The following is a 15,801-nucleotide window of genomic DNA, read 5'->3' on the forward strand; positions in this document are numbered from 1 at the left end:
CATCAACATGAAAAGTGTCACAATGATGTAATCTCAGTGGCTTACAATGGGCATGACAGACCAGGTACAAACATAAATCCAAAGGTGTGGCTTCATATCATAGCAGAATGCCGGCTGTGTTGGGAGGAAAAACCACTAAAATTTACAAGTTACTGCCTCAAATACATTAAACCATATTAACAGAGAAGAGGTAAATTCTTTTCTAAATTGCTATCGATGTTATTACTCCTCTTTTTTTAAAAAAATATACTATTTAATGAATTTTAAATGAAATCTTCAAGCAAAAGACATGTCTAAAAGAAAAGATTTCACTCAATCTGGACAATTCTGGTCTAGAATCCAAAGAGAATGGCAGCAGCTTCTGTCAGCAGATGGTAAGCCTCAAGATCTGGGCAGTTATTAAGTAGTGACTGAAGATCAGGAGGTGTAAGAACACCATTAAAAAAATCAAAAATATGAAGAACTAGCATTTGGCTTTCTATGGCTGTCGTAATTGGACATTTTTAAAAATCACAATTACACTTCAATGTGCTGGGCTAGAAATAATGGCATATAAACATTCTAAAATAAAGAAAATAAAAACAAATATATTTTCAAAATATCCTCTAAGAGATGTTTCTGCCTTGGCTAATCAGCTTGAACAATCTATTTGCTGGACAGATCTCTGAAGAGCTCTGTGACACAGAGCCCTGCCAATATAGCACAACCAATGAAGCAGCTAATAGCACCCTAGCTAGATGGTGTAGGTTAATGTCTAACAGGTCGGAATGAGAGACTTCCTTAAACATGCTGCTCTTATCCTAAAACTCCATACAATGTATTAGTCCTTTATAACTCAGGTTGGGGCCTATTCAAGATCAAATTTACAACATTTAGAATGAACGATGAAATCCAGCAAGCAATCAGAACAGATAGTCTATATGGTTCCAGCAACCTATAGAGCCAAAACTCTAAGGGGAGAGGGTGGATAGAGAGAGGGAGAGAGGATAGATAGATAGATAGATAGATAGATAGATAGATAGATAGATAGATAGATAGATAGATAGATAGATAGACAGACAGACAGATACAGACAGAGAGAGATCATATATGTCTATGATGTGGGAGAAATGTAAGAGAATATATAGAGAAACATTTTCAACTCCGACAGTTCAAGCAGCATGATATGCAAATATACAGAATCAAGACCTTCTGAGCATCCCTCAGGAAGAAAATGGCTACACAAATGCACCTCCACACCACAGAGTACTGTGGAGCCACAGAAAAGATTGAAAACATGGAAAGACATCCCAAATCAATTAGAAAAATAAACAACTTGAAGGATGATTAGCTCATTTTCATGAAAAGTGATGAGACTCTTTTAAACATGTATGTTATTAGAAATATTCCTTCTACATGATCACTGTTTCTCCTGAAAAACGGTAGGTAAGGAGGCACATACAAGGGATTTCAAACACTATCTTACGTCCTTAGGTTATTGAAAGTATTCTCAGTAAGTCTAAATAATTAAAAATAAAGGAAAGGCCCATGAATTAATGCTAAATTGACAAATCACTATGTTCATAATCTCCTAAGAAACTGAAATGTTTTAAATAATATCTTAGGATTCCCTTCAAAAATAGAGGAACCCTTGGGTCACAGACCACAGGAACAAATAGTCACATTGAAATCACTGGAAGCCAGCCTCCACCTGCCACCCTCTTGGTTCATGCAGAACCATACGAAGCTCCTTGCCGAGCATCCTTCAAGGCAATGGACCTCAGACAGAATGACAAATATCCCATTGGTGTGAGAGGGTCAAGTCAGATATCTCTGTCTGTGCCTAACATAAAAATGTACTTTCATTCTCAGATAAAAGATGTTGCTATCAGAACTGTAGCAGCAAGTCCAGAAATTCCTGAAACACCAAGAACTAGAGGGCAGATGGAACAGAACATAGCCTTACTTTGGATGTGTGGACATGCTTCTTGCACTCCTACAAGTAAAAGAGAGCATGCAAAGAAGAGGCACACAGAAATGATTATCAGAATCACAAAATTATCATAGACACCACCAGGGCCCCTGCTCTGAGCCACGGATTTTGTGCCCACTATTTCATTGAATTTGGAAAGTACTCAAGTTTCATTTTTTTTTTTAATGCTTAAAACTATCTCTGATCCCTGGAAAGCAGCTACATGTATGAAGAAACACTGCTATTTTCTGCCATGTTCCCTAGGAATTACCATCTATTTGATTGTCTGAACACAGTTCAATCATTTCATGAGGCAGCAGAGAAACTCAGTGTGGCATATGCTTTTCATCACTCACATTTTTAGTCTGCTAAGACTCCTAAATTGTTTTTTCTGCTCCATTTATTATTTTCACTTTATTAATACTGTGGTCAATATTGAGATCACTCCAAATTTATAAAACAGAATTCTATCATTTGTGGTTCAATTAAATATCTGTTAAAATTAAGTTTAGCTTTCAATGATCATACATGCACCTAAGCAAACTTTAAAAAGTAGAACTGCCTAGAAATTTCTTTACAAAATTGGTACTTTCCTGAACTCCCTTAAAATTAGTATGGTGTTTTCCAAAGGTGGTTGCTATTAGCTTTTAAAAATACAAAATGATAGACATAAATACTAATACTTTTCTTCTAAAGAAAGAGAAGCTTAAAGTTTTAAGTTGTCAAGTTCCCATCTAAGATAAGTACTTCTCCGTTTAAAAAAAAAAAATTAAAGTGTTCAAACAACGTTTCAATATGAAAGCTAAACCAATCAAAGCCAGGAAAAATCACATAGGCTGGATTTTCCAGTTCCTGCTTCCTCCACTTTTTACCACTAAAAACTGCCCCTGGGTTATGGTCTGTGGCACAAGGGGCTCGGCTGAGTCAGAGGCAACAAACGCCACCAGGAAAGGCAAAGCCAATTACAGATTAGGACTGTGAAAAGCTTCTCCGTGTTTTTCTCCACATTCCAAAAATAGGAGACTCTGTTCCTCGCCTGGTAAAACCTTAAAGGCTGCCCTTCAAAAGGTTACTCACCATTTCAAGCTCCTTTACCAGACACAGGCAGACTCCTGTCACAGGAGAGGCAAGCAAAATGGGGACATGGGAGGTCACAGATAAACACGATGCCCTGTTGTGGTGGAACCCTAGTTTGGGAATCTATGGCTTTTCCCCACCTGCTATGTTCAGCCTGAGCATCTGTAGGCATGGCGAGAAGTTCAGCCTCTATATACGGCAGCTAACACAATGGTCTGAACTTGGGAGATGCTCCCAACAAGCCAGACCAAACTCCATGAAAACAAATGTTTAAAGACATGTCATCTTTGTACACTCATACAGTTATAAAACCCATTTTAAGATAACCTAAAAATACACCTTAGCCCATCCTGCAATGATTTGATGGAAAACTCCAAATTAATGGAATTTTAACATACCTTTTATCTGTTGATATAAAGCAATTTTTAGCTATTAGAGTAAAGCATAAAATTCATACCTATATACAGGTCCCCTGGGATGTGTCACACATGCAGGCTAATGTCCCTTTAGCAACAAGATACCACTCACTGCAGAGCTAAGCTGTACTCCACGAAAATGGTCATGCAGACGCCGGCTGCCCAAATGCTGGACATATGTTTTAGTGAATGTAGCCTTTAAAGATTTCACACAATCCAACCGGGAAAACTATTAAGCTGTCATTCCAGGAGAAAACGATACAGACAGGCAGACCATTAAGTTTGCATATGCTTGGAAGTACAACACCAGCATTCAGAACGTGCGTGCGTGTGTGTGTGTGTGTGTGTGTGTGTGTGTGTGTGTGTGTGTGTGTTATTTCTTAAAATCTATAGCAAAACTTCTCCCTAGAGACAATTCAATACTTACCAGCACCAAGGTGAGCAAAATAATTCAAGTTAGCAAGATACAATAAGAATATAATATTCTGGATAGGCAATTTATCAACTTCTATCACTATAAAAATGAGGACCACAAATGAAACACCAAAGCTAGCCTTCAACAGTAATCACAATGACTGGCAAAGTCACAACATGTTTCACTTATGGAACACGTTACTCGGTAATTACGCAATCTAGAATTTGTTAAGGACACAGTATTGATGGGCTTCAAATATCAATGGGAATGAATTAGGTAAGTATTTTGAAACATTTTCATGTGTAGTAGCCAAACACATCTCACAGAGGGGGCAAAAAAAGGAACACACAATTAGTCACAGGCTGACAAATGTATCACTAGATGCCTGGAGACCAGTATTTATCAGCATGCCTGGTGCACATGACTGGACCACTGGCCAGTGTTCCACTGGAGAAATACCAACACTAAAAAGAGCCGTCGAGAGCTCTAGGGAGAGTTCTGAAAAGTCCATTTTGGCAAAGACAGCGCTGGCAGGACTACAAATATTTCATATTGCAGGAAAGTAGTGTAAACCGAGAAAAACTGAGTCCCTGCGGCTTTGTCGCCCCTGTGGGAAAGGAGGTAAAGGAACAGCAAGAAAACAATGACTGCTGAACAATATCCAGGAGGAAGACACGAGAGGACCCCCCCTCCCACGCACTGGTGTGAAATGTGCAGACACTCTCCGTGGCTCACACTCTCCTCCACTCTTTCGAAAACCACAGTGGAAATCCTGAAGAACTTTAAAAAAACGACTTTGACAAAATTACGAGTGTCCATGACTCTAAAAGCTACTTCACAATGCCTGCTGTTGCCAGCCGGTCTTTACCTCCGCAGTTGGCTTTTACATTGCCCTCTCAGCCCAAAGCATGTGAGCCGCGAGCTACTCTGAGAACATGAGCCATGTTCTTCCACCTCTGCCTTTCCCTAAGCCACCAGACATTCTACCCTCTCTGGAGACCCATCTCTCCAACCCTGCCTGGTCCCCACAACAAGCTGGACTTCCTCTTGCTTTCAAGTCCATGGTACTATTTTCTCGGTTTATTATCAGAGTTTTCCATTTGACAATAATACTAGGACCTTCCATAGAAACCTAAAACCAGGATATAGGGGTAAGCCTCAAAGACCAGGCTGCAGGTAGCACATATTGCTACGTCCCTCTTAAAAACATTACTGATTTACTTCACATTCCCCTGCAGCTGTTCTAACCCAACACACCATGCACTAAACCCAAGTCAGAACATAATGCATGACACATCATGCAGTCAACTGAGCTGATACACTCACTCATTTAATGTTGTCTTGGGAGACATACATAGCTTATTAAAGTATAAAGTTTTTTATGTTGGATTTTTGTTTTTGTTTTGTCGTTTGCTTTTGAGGAATGTTCCTTTTTACCGAGGAAGGAGTTCTATTCTACCTCCTCCAACAAATGCTAACTCACTCATTCAACACCATGAAATTCACTATGCAATATTCTGTCTCTAGCCAAAATATGTAACACACAGCTGCAGCTGAGTTTGAGGGTGTTCAGCAGACTGTATTGTGTTGATTTTAAATATATGAACAGAGTGACTCCCACTCCGAACCCGACAATGCTCTCATCTCTTAGGAAGGAGTCCTGCTGTCAGAAAGGTAGTGGGAGGGAATTCTGCAAACAACCCTCCAATGGCCCTAATCCTAGAAGCCTAATGGCCAACCCATCCTGCCTATGTTTCCTACTCCAAGCAAAATACAATTCTGCTTTGATGCACCTTTTTATAAATGCACAGTTATGGCCAACATACAAACACGGGGTTGGTGCTAAACACAAGTTTTCTCCTTCCACTTGACAAAAGATCACTATGAGGAAAAAGCGCTGTCCTGGACTCAAGGATGTTTTTAGATATGCAGTTAAGTGTGGGAATGGATGTAAGTAGTGTGGCTTTAAACCTCTTATTGTAGTACATTCATCCTGTTTGCTTAAGCATCATACAAATCTAAGGTGCAACATCTTCTTTTTTTTCTGCCAAAATAACTCCTCCAAGACTGCAGCAGCAACTGCTCGTATTCTCTTGGTCCTTCATTCTCAGCATGTTCCTATCTTTTTCTCAGTAGGGTTTGAAAATAGGCCGAACTTGAACTCAAGAGATGTGCCTGCCTCTCCCCTCTGTCCTCTCCCCTCTGCCCTCTCCCCTCTCCCCTCTGCCCTCTGCCTCCCCAGAAGCAGAATGGCTGGATTGTACCATAATCCTATATCTAACTATGCTGCACCGTTTCATACATCCACTAAGAATGACATGAGTTCTAATCGTAATGCCAGCTGTCTTCTATGCTTTTTATTGCAGTCATAACTGATAAATGTAGGGTCGTAACTAACTTTTGGTTTAATTGGCATTTCCCTAAAAAGTAGAGGTGTCGACCATCTTTTTATATGCTTACTGGGCATCTGTATACTCTCCTTGGAAAAAATATTAATTCAAGCCCTTTGCCTCTTTTTTTTTTTTAAATCACCAGGCTTCCCCCCCAACTCCCCAACCCCCATTGATACTTAAGACCTCCATACATGTGATTTGTTTTTTAAACTGGCCCCTTTGGGGACCATCTTATCCTGATGGGAAAGCCTCGACTGTTCACCATGCCCTCTATCCTTAAACATCCATCATCTACTCTGGTTTCTTCACCATTTTGAAACTAATGCAAATAAACGGTTTCCCTAACATCTCCAATATTAATCTTTTCCCAGATTGACTGTCCATGACAGCCCTTCTCTCCTGAAAATCCTCACTGGAAAACCAGCTACTCAAAATCTCAGCCATTACAAATAAACAGTATCCAGTGCCCATAAAAACAGTGCAAGCTTGTTCGACATCACAGAACCCACTGAGCCTCAGGTCTGTTCCATACAGTGCCAGTAGCCAGAGATACTGAATGCCAATCAAGAAAGCTTAGAACATTAGTATAAACCAGAAAAATCACTTTCCTCACCATTTTATTTAAGTATGTATATAAATTTCTCAATAAACTTTTAATGTTGTATAAATTCCAAAGGTCACTAGTTCACATCAAAAATAACATCTTGAGTCATGAGCTAGGACTGGGAAAAGCAAGCCAATTAACTCAGGTCCCCCAAGGGTTATAACTTCAATTGCCACAACCTTCTAGGGGAAAACATTCCCTCAAAACAAAGAAGTTTAAAGACTGTATTAAGAAATAGTAGATTAAAAATGAAAGAAAGAACATTGCTATTAAAATGAAGTTCATTTGTTCAGAAATTCCTTGAAGAATTTTGAATTTCAACACGTTTGTCCTTTTCTAAAATAACAGCAAAAAACAAACTGTATTTTTCTCTCCCTGAAACAACAGCAATTACTAATGTCTTCTCTTTGTAATTCATATTTCCCTATTTGGCAAACCTTTTTCAAGTGTTAACAACAGGGGGAAATACTACGTCTGGCCATCATAAGAATGAAAACTGGTAGAAACTGACATCATCCGGTTGTGCTCCCAGCTTAACGTGAAAACTAAGAAAGTGACCCAAACCCCAACCAAGGCGTCAGCCAGTTACATTTTACATGGTTGTTCTAAGCATGTATCAAGGGTACAACTCTCCCAGAAGCCAGCTGGTTGCCTACCAAGGTAATACTTCTCCACAAAATGATCAAAAGTATAAACACAGCTACACTTCTGCATCACCATGGATAAACGGTTTCATTTCCTAAAACTTGGTCTAACTCTATTAGAATAAATGGATTTTTTTAGTACATTACAAAATGAAAATCACATGTAGTTCATAATCCATGGTCAAGGCTAAAAATCTTTTGGGTCTTTCTTGGATGCAAATAGTGTTATAGGAACTTTAAGAATATTTCCACAAAAGTATAGACTAGGCATATGTAACAAAGACGGTATAGAAGTAAACTATAAATCCTTCATATTTTCATTAAAACCAAGATCATAGAAGTAAACTGTTAATATGACAGGTGACTCAGGAAAAGAATCCTTAAGCAGAGAGAGTATCATGTGCCCACAGAACTCTTGGAACACTTGCCTACTACTTGGTAAAGAAAGTTAAAAACACAGAGGCATGAAAAGTTCAAGGCCAAGAATTATAGCCTCAAAAGTCAATGTTACTGGAATATTAGTACTAGGTAATGATAGTTATCAAGACGTCTCAGTATTTTTAATCAGTTTATAAGGTTAAATTTTTTCAGGAATTTTTACTTCCTGCAGTGTCAATACTCTCCTGTTTGATTTCTAATTCTCTAGTTACAATGTTTTTGTGGGCATGGACTGGTAGAAATGTTCAAGAAGACTGTCTTCCTCCTTCACTCTCCGTAAGAACTGATCAGAAAGAGGAAAGTCATCCCTGTTACTGGAAAGCTAGCCAAATACCCAGGGCTAGTGAACTCGGGGCTCTTGGAGGAGAATCTACAGCTGCCTTTTTACTAAAGCAGCATGATCCCCAACTTCATTCTAAGTATTTGTCCTCACACCCACAGATACGTGCAGCTCTCACCCCTCATCAAGAAAACTTCTCTTTGCAACAGATGGAGACCATTATAGAAACCCACATCCAATCAAAGCGTAGAGTTGCAGAGCCCAGTCCCAACTGATCCATCTGCAGCCCAGCTCCTGCTCCTAAGGCTCAGGGGACACTGAAGAAGGGGGCGGACTGCAAGACTGGAAGAGCCAGAGGAAATCTTCTGTGAGACTGTCTCCTGAAATGTCAGAAGCTACACCATGAAGCTCTCCAACATGGCTGCCCAAAGACGACTCAAGAAGAATGCATAGACCTTCTAACATGGACAGGGCAAAGCTCACGAGTCCTCAACCCTAGAAAAAGAATGAGAGGCAACTAAGGATACTGGAGAGAAAGAGTCTTCCGCAGGGAAAAACACACCAAGTGGTTATCCAATACTAAGTGGTCAGCCCTGAATACATAAACACACAAGTAGCATTACATGGGCTGAACAGGTTGTATGTATGTATTTAGAAATACACACACACACACACACACACACACACACACACACACACACACACACACACGTATATACAACAATGATTAAAGAAAAAGAGGCCACAAATTTGAAAGAAAGCAAGTAGGATGGGTATATGAGAAGGTTTAGAAGGAGAAAAGGAAGGAAGAAACTATGTAATTATAATCTAAAAACTTTTTTTCCAATGTCATTGACAAATTCCTAAATCCAGAAGAAAAAAGAAAGTCAGAAGTATTTCAGATAACCTAACCAGGTACTTTGAATGCTTAGGAAGAAAAGAAAGCACCTTCCAAAGCAGTAGACAGCAGAATATGACATAGATCAGGCCGGCAGGAATCAACCAGAAACTGAGAGAACAAAACAAAGGGTCAGAGAAGCTAAGATAAGAGCCTCTTAGGCCGGGCGGTGGTGGCGCACACCTTTAATCCCAGCACTCGGGAGGCAGAGCCAGATGGATCTCTGTGAGTTCGAGGCCAGCCTGGGCTACCAAGTGAGTCCCAGGAAAGGCGCAAAGCTACACAGAGAAACCCTGTCTCGAAAAACCAAAAAAAAAAAAAAAAAAAAAAAAAAAAGAGCCTCTTGTTGGGAAGGATAATCATCCTCTAACCTCCAGCTCAACACTCACTGAGAGAGAAGGTGTGGTGATATTGTGTCCCCCAATATATTGTGCACCCTAATAAACTTATCTGGGGTCAGAGAACAGAACAGCCACTAGACAGACATAGAGGCCAGAAAATGGTGGCACACACGCCTTTAATCCTAGCATTCAGGAGGCAGAGATCTGTCTGGATCTCTGTGAGTTCAAGGCCACACTGGAAACAGCCAGGCACAGTGACACACACCTTTAACCCCAGGAAGGGATGGCAGGAAGGAGAAAGGTGTATAAGGTGTGAGGACCAGGAACTAGAGCCTTGTTAAGTTTTTAGCTTTTAGCAGCAGTTCAGCTGAGATCCATTCGGATGAGGATTCAGAGGCTTTCAGTCTGAGGAAACAAGATCAGCAGAAGAATTGGCAAGGTGAAGTTGGATGTGGCTTGTTCTGTTTCTCTGATCATTCAGCGTTCACCCCAATACCTGGCTCCGGGTTTGTTTTTATTAATACAGCCTTTTAAGATTTGTGCTACAAGAAGGACTAATAAAATCAGATGCCAGAGCAGTTGATAACAGACACCCCTAAAACCCAAAGTGTCCAGGCTGGGAGATGGCTCAGGAGCTCAGAAGGTTTACTACTCCTGCAGAGGACCTGTGTTTAGTTCTCAGGACCCAGGTCAGGTGGTTCACAACTGTCCTGACTCCAGGTCTAGGAGCTGTAAGTAACCTGTCACCCATATTCCTAAGTAACCCCAATAAAATTCACCAGGTCACCAAGTTGGACTTTGATGGTATCTATCCATACTTTGGTTGGCCATGAGTTTCCTACCTGTATATTGCATCTAGACTTGTATATTTCATCTCCCCAGGAAAAGTTCTGTCAAACAACAACTTGAGAAGGTCTAAATTCCCTTGATAGATAAAATTCTCAAAACTACTTTATAAACCTAAATTACATAATACTTAAGTGTACTGAATGTATATAAACTCCTATGCATGTAGCTCAGCAAGATGGTTACCTTCAAATGTCAGCTTGACACCGTCTTGGCACCTGGCTAGAGTCTTAATGAAGTCTAGATTGTGTTGGCCTGTGTCTGTTAAGGACTGTCTTGAGTACACTGGCCAATTTGAGAAGTTTCAGACTGTAAGTAGGTAGCGTTATTCCGTGGGCTCGGGTCCTTAACTATAGAAAGAGTGAAAATAAGCTGAACACAAGCATGATGAATTCATTCTCTCTGATCTTGGCTGTGGATGTAATTAGCTGCTTCAAATTCCTGCTGCCTTAACCTGCCCACAACGATGAACTGTAACCTGGAGTTGGGAGCTAGAAGATATCCTTTCTCCCCTAAGATGCTTTCATCAAGTCTTTCATCACAGCAACAGAAATTACACTAGGATACACTCGGGTCCAACCAGAAACCAAAGGAATATCAAGATATCTATACAAGACAAAAGAAAAATTCTATTCGAGTCTCTCCCTTAGTCCTAGACTTCGAAGAAGTAGCAAAAAAAAGGAAGTCAGTGGACTGTTTCCACTGCCTTAACTACCAGGTTTTAATTAGTCCAGAGTAAACATATCCCTATGCTCAGAAGGCTAAAACAGAAAGGTTGTCAAGGCAATGGACAGTTAAAGATCTTGGTGGTACCTGGCATTCTCCATCCCTAGTCTCCTTGACAACACAACACTATCCCTGCCCCAGGGCCTCTTACAACAATGGTATTGTGTTGAAAGAACACATACAAACAAACAAACAGTCATTATAACCTGGGAGAAGGAATGAAGGGCTCTGGGAAAGAATCAGAACCCAAAGAGTCAAGGATATGGATAAAAACTGACGCTTGTGTCAGTGTGAGCATCAGTAACAGGAACGTACGGAGGCTGGTACACTTTTTTTTTAAACTAACTCTTGTCACATAACACCTTGAAGAGTAGATATCCACACTAGCCAGTCTGTTCTCCTCACCAGGACACTATCACTGCTTAAGAAACAGCACCCCCTACTAGGAAGAAAGCCCCCGCTGCCCTGCCTCAGGTAAGGTGTAGCACCACCAACATAGATCAACCACGCTGCTGTACCCCGGGCCCTTATCACTAGCTCAGAGGCTTCGGATCCATCCTTTGCTGCTTCAGAACACTTTAACCAGCAGAACTTCAGGCAGGCTAATGATGAATAGATGTCTAAAGCTGACTTTCTTTTTTGTTGTTTTAAAGGAAAGGTAACGTTTTTAATTTTTTTCCCCCTAACATGCATTTTAACAAAGAAGGAAATGCCTTAAACACTATCATGTTCTCTACTTGGAATCAAAGTCAAATTTCTGCTAGTTTTCTGTGAGTAAGCCTGAGCAAACAATAAAGTCCCTTCAAATTCCTCAACATGTGAGGCCTCAGCTCAGCTTGCTGGCCTTTCATCCCTAGATGACTACCTACCAGAGGCAACCAGAAGCTGGTAAAAACTACTCTTTGATACTTCTGGACTTTCAGGTTTAAATTACTACTCATCTGTCACCATGTTGTGTTCTGTTTCAAACATGAAAGGGAAGGGTTGAGTCCACAAGAGGAAACAGTTAATATGTAGATGGGGGCTCAGAGCAGATTAAAAAAATAAATAAATAAATATGGAAGACACTCATATACAGCCAAAAATTTAAATGAAAAGGATATGTATGTATGGCAGTATTACAATTCTTAAAGTGTGTATTTTTCCTACACATAATAAATTAACTCTTTGACTAAAAAGATAGTATAAAAACAAGTATGTGTGTTGCTCCACATAAGATGCTTAACACAATATATAGTATTATATATGTGTGTGTGTGTGTGTGTGTGTGTATGTCTGTGTGTCTGTGTTTGTGTGTGTAGATATTTTTGTCTTTGCGTATTTTTGTGGATGAGAGAAGACAGTAAGACCAAAAAAAAGAAAGAAAGAGAGAGAGAGAGAGAGAGAGAGAGAGAGAGAAGAAGAAGAAGAAGAAGAAGAAAGAAAGAAAGAAAGAAAGAAAGAAAGAAAGAAAGAAAGAAAGAAAGAAAGAAAGAAAGAAAGGAAGGAAAGAAAAGAGAGAGAGAAAGAAAGAAAGAACCTAAGATTTTTGAACCCAAAGCAATGAATCATCTCAGCATCAGCATAGAACAGCAACTGTTCTCAGGCCCTCAAGACAGACAGACACTCAATTAACTCACCTGTCAAAGGAGTCAACACTATCTACTTTTCCTTTTTTTTTTTTTTTTTTTTTTTTTTTGGTTTTTCGAGACAGGGTTTCTCTGTGTAGTTTTGGTGTCTGTCCTAGATCTCACTCTGTAGACCAGGCTGGCCTTGAACTCACAGAGATCCACCTGGCTCTGCCTCCTGAGTGCTGGGATTAAAGGCGTGCTCTTTTCTTTTTTTAAAATTGTCTCACAGACATATTCTAAGAACTTATAACTCCAGTGGGGAAATGTATCCCTAATATTCTAGGTATTCACATTTGTAAGCAGTTACAGAAACTCCTTACATCAGGAAACAGCAAGACTTTAGAGTGAAACCATCCACCACTGAGTCCACAAATCTGAAAATATCCTTTCCTGTTACCCAATAATTATTTAATCAGAAGCCTCTGTTTTGAACTATGTTGCTATCTTTAAAAATGTACGCCGGGCGGTGGTGGCGCACGCCTTTAATCCCAGCACTCGGGAGGCAGAGGCAGGCGGATCTCTGTGAGTTCGAGGCCAGCCTGGTCTCCAAAGCGAGTTCCAGGAAAGGCACAAAGCTACACAGAGAAACCTTGTCTCGAAAAACCAAAAAAAAAAAAAAATGTACTCAGCCAAATACATTTATTATGAGTAAATTATCAACAACTATACCTCCTTTCTGAAGATCTACGCAGATGCCAGGCACAGGATCTTGTTTAGAAAGCAGGGCTGGAGCCTACAACGTAGGCTCACCAGACTTCATTAGTACTGGGACAAATGTTACTCAACTGAGCCCAGGAAGAGCCGTCCTGAGACTGCTCTTTCCAAAATGTGACTCTGTGGATTTAAATCAGTATCTTTACATTTACAATGTGTGTGTGTGTGTGTGTGTGTGTGTGTGGTGTATGAGAGAAAGGTTTAAAGAATAAATTCAATAGCATGAGACACTTTTATTAACATTGAGTTTTATTGACTTAAACTTCTTATTTGCCGCCAGTCATAATCCACAGGGAAAGGAACAGTTTCTCAAAGACAAGCACATGAGAGAACTTCCAGCCTTGACGGTGAAATCACAAAGGCAAAGCACACCGGGTGAACATCTTTTGCTTATGGCAGTCATGCCACCAGACACCTGTACTCACAGCCCTGCCACTGGCTCATTGACCTATCTGTTGTCCATAAACAACCAGTATTGACACATGTGTGCTCTAAGACAAGGAAACAGTAAACTCAGCACACTGGTCCTCATACATAATGTTTCCTCAGGAGCTTAAGATCCATTCCACAGGAAATCATACACCACATCCAACTTGGGAATGTCTACCCACAATGTGCTCTGAGCACACAGAGCCTAGCCCACAGCTTGAAACAGCCCGCCCCCAGCACCACTCTCCATGAGACACAGGAAGAATTCTTCTGTTTTTGTGATCCTGTAACAGACAATGCTGTTTGCATTTTTGGAGTGCCTCTGTACAATGATATTGTAGCTGCTAGTTCTAAAGGGTTGGTGGCAACTCAAATGTTTGTCCTTTATTTTTTATAAATAAGAATACTTGAGGACTTAATCCCCAAATGGTTTTGTTTATTTGTTTGGTTTGTTTGGTTTGTTTTATTATTAACAGAAAAACTGGAAGCCAGTACCAACAGAAAGACCGGAATGAATTACCTTCCATAGAAGATTAACAGTGCTTGCCTTCAATAGTATGCTAGAAATATCACATCAATTAGTATGCTACATTCTTCACAGATAATTATAGCCCTTATTTCCTTTCCATGTTGTAGTTTGTGACACTACAATGTACTGTTAGCAAAAAAAAAAAAAAAAAAAACAGTAAAGCATAAACTCTATGGAGACCAGGCTTGCCAGCGCCTTCAAAAGGTATACAATCCAGATTACTGAATCTATTTCTTAAAGCGTACACAAATTAATGTAGACCGAAAATATGACTGATTTTTAAACAAACAATAATCACCCTTCAAACAACTTAGCTATTCATTCTACAACAATGCACTGGCTTTTAATACATCTTTAGATTGTAATTATCTTATTTGCATGAGAAAGAACAATGTATGCATTAAGAGAGGTGGTATTCAAATAAGTGCCCATGAAACATAATAGTGACAGATATAAAAATATAACCCTTATAAGCCCTGAGATGCTCTTCAAGGTCTGTACATTCTCAAATTTAAACCCACAGATATTCTTCCAAAGAGACTGCTCCTATGATTAGCCACAGTCTGTTTCTCTTGCTTCAATTGGATTTCTAATGCTGATGTTGTAAGGAAAAGGATAGAGACGGTGGTCATGGTGATGGCTGACGTGATAATGAGGATGGTGGTAAAAGGAAGGAATAAAGAGGAGGAGGAGAAGCAAATGCAGGAGGCTATGAAGGACGTCACACGGACCCTGCATAACTGATGTCGGTTTAAATGTGAGAACAGGATTTAAAAATCCTATTACATTTTTTTTTTCAAGACATGGTTTCTCTGTGTAGTTTTGGTACCTGTCCTGGATTTTGTTCTGTAGACCAGGTTGGCCTCGAACTCACAGAGATCCGCCTGGCTTTACCTCCCGAGTGCTGGGATTAAAGGTATGCACCACCAACGTCTAGCCCTACTAAATTTTTTAAGTAGTTTTATTTATTACTCCCGTTTTATTTAGTGAAAAATTCAAAAAATTTCTGTGTTAATAAATTATATACATATTATTTAAAATATTGACCAAAGAGCTTGGAGAGTAAAGATACCCCGCCACCAAGCCTGGTGGCTTGAATTTAATCCCCAGGACCCACACAGAGAAAGGAGAAAACTGACTCCCATAAGTATTCCTCTCATGCACACATACAAACACACAAATTTAATAAAAAACAAAAACAATACTAAGATACTTAAAATACTCTTCTTAAAAATAAGTAGCCAACAGAGAATTCTCAACAGAGGAATCCCAAATGGCTGAAAGACATTTAAGGAATTGCTCAACTTCCCTAATCATCAGGGAAATGCAAATCAAGACAACTCTGAGATACCACCTTACGCCTGTCAGAGTGGCTAAGATCAAAAACACTGAAGACACTTTATGCTGGAGAGGATGTGGAACTAGGGGAACTCTCCTCCACTGCTGGTGGGAATGCAAGCTTGTACAACCACTCTGGAAATCAATATGGC

The 15,801-nt window shown here is 39.9% G+C and overlaps 1 protein-coding gene across 2 annotated transcripts in view; it reads right to left on the reverse strand.

Moving 5' to 3' along the window:
- Nucleotides 1–15,801, reverse strand: part of Bckdhb (branched chain keto acid dehydrogenase E1 subunit beta) — a 191,246-nt gene that overhangs the window by 58,022 nt on the left and 117,423 nt on the right. The window lies entirely within an intron of this gene.

The sequence above is a fragment of the Peromyscus maniculatus genome, chromosome 7 (assembly GCF_049852395.1).
Source record: "Peromyscus maniculatus bairdii isolate BWxNUB_F1_BW_parent chromosome 7, HU_Pman_BW_mat_3.1, whole genome shotgun sequence".
In the NCBI taxonomy this organism is placed as follows: domain Eukaryota; kingdom Metazoa; phylum Chordata; class Mammalia; order Rodentia; family Cricetidae; genus Peromyscus; species Peromyscus maniculatus.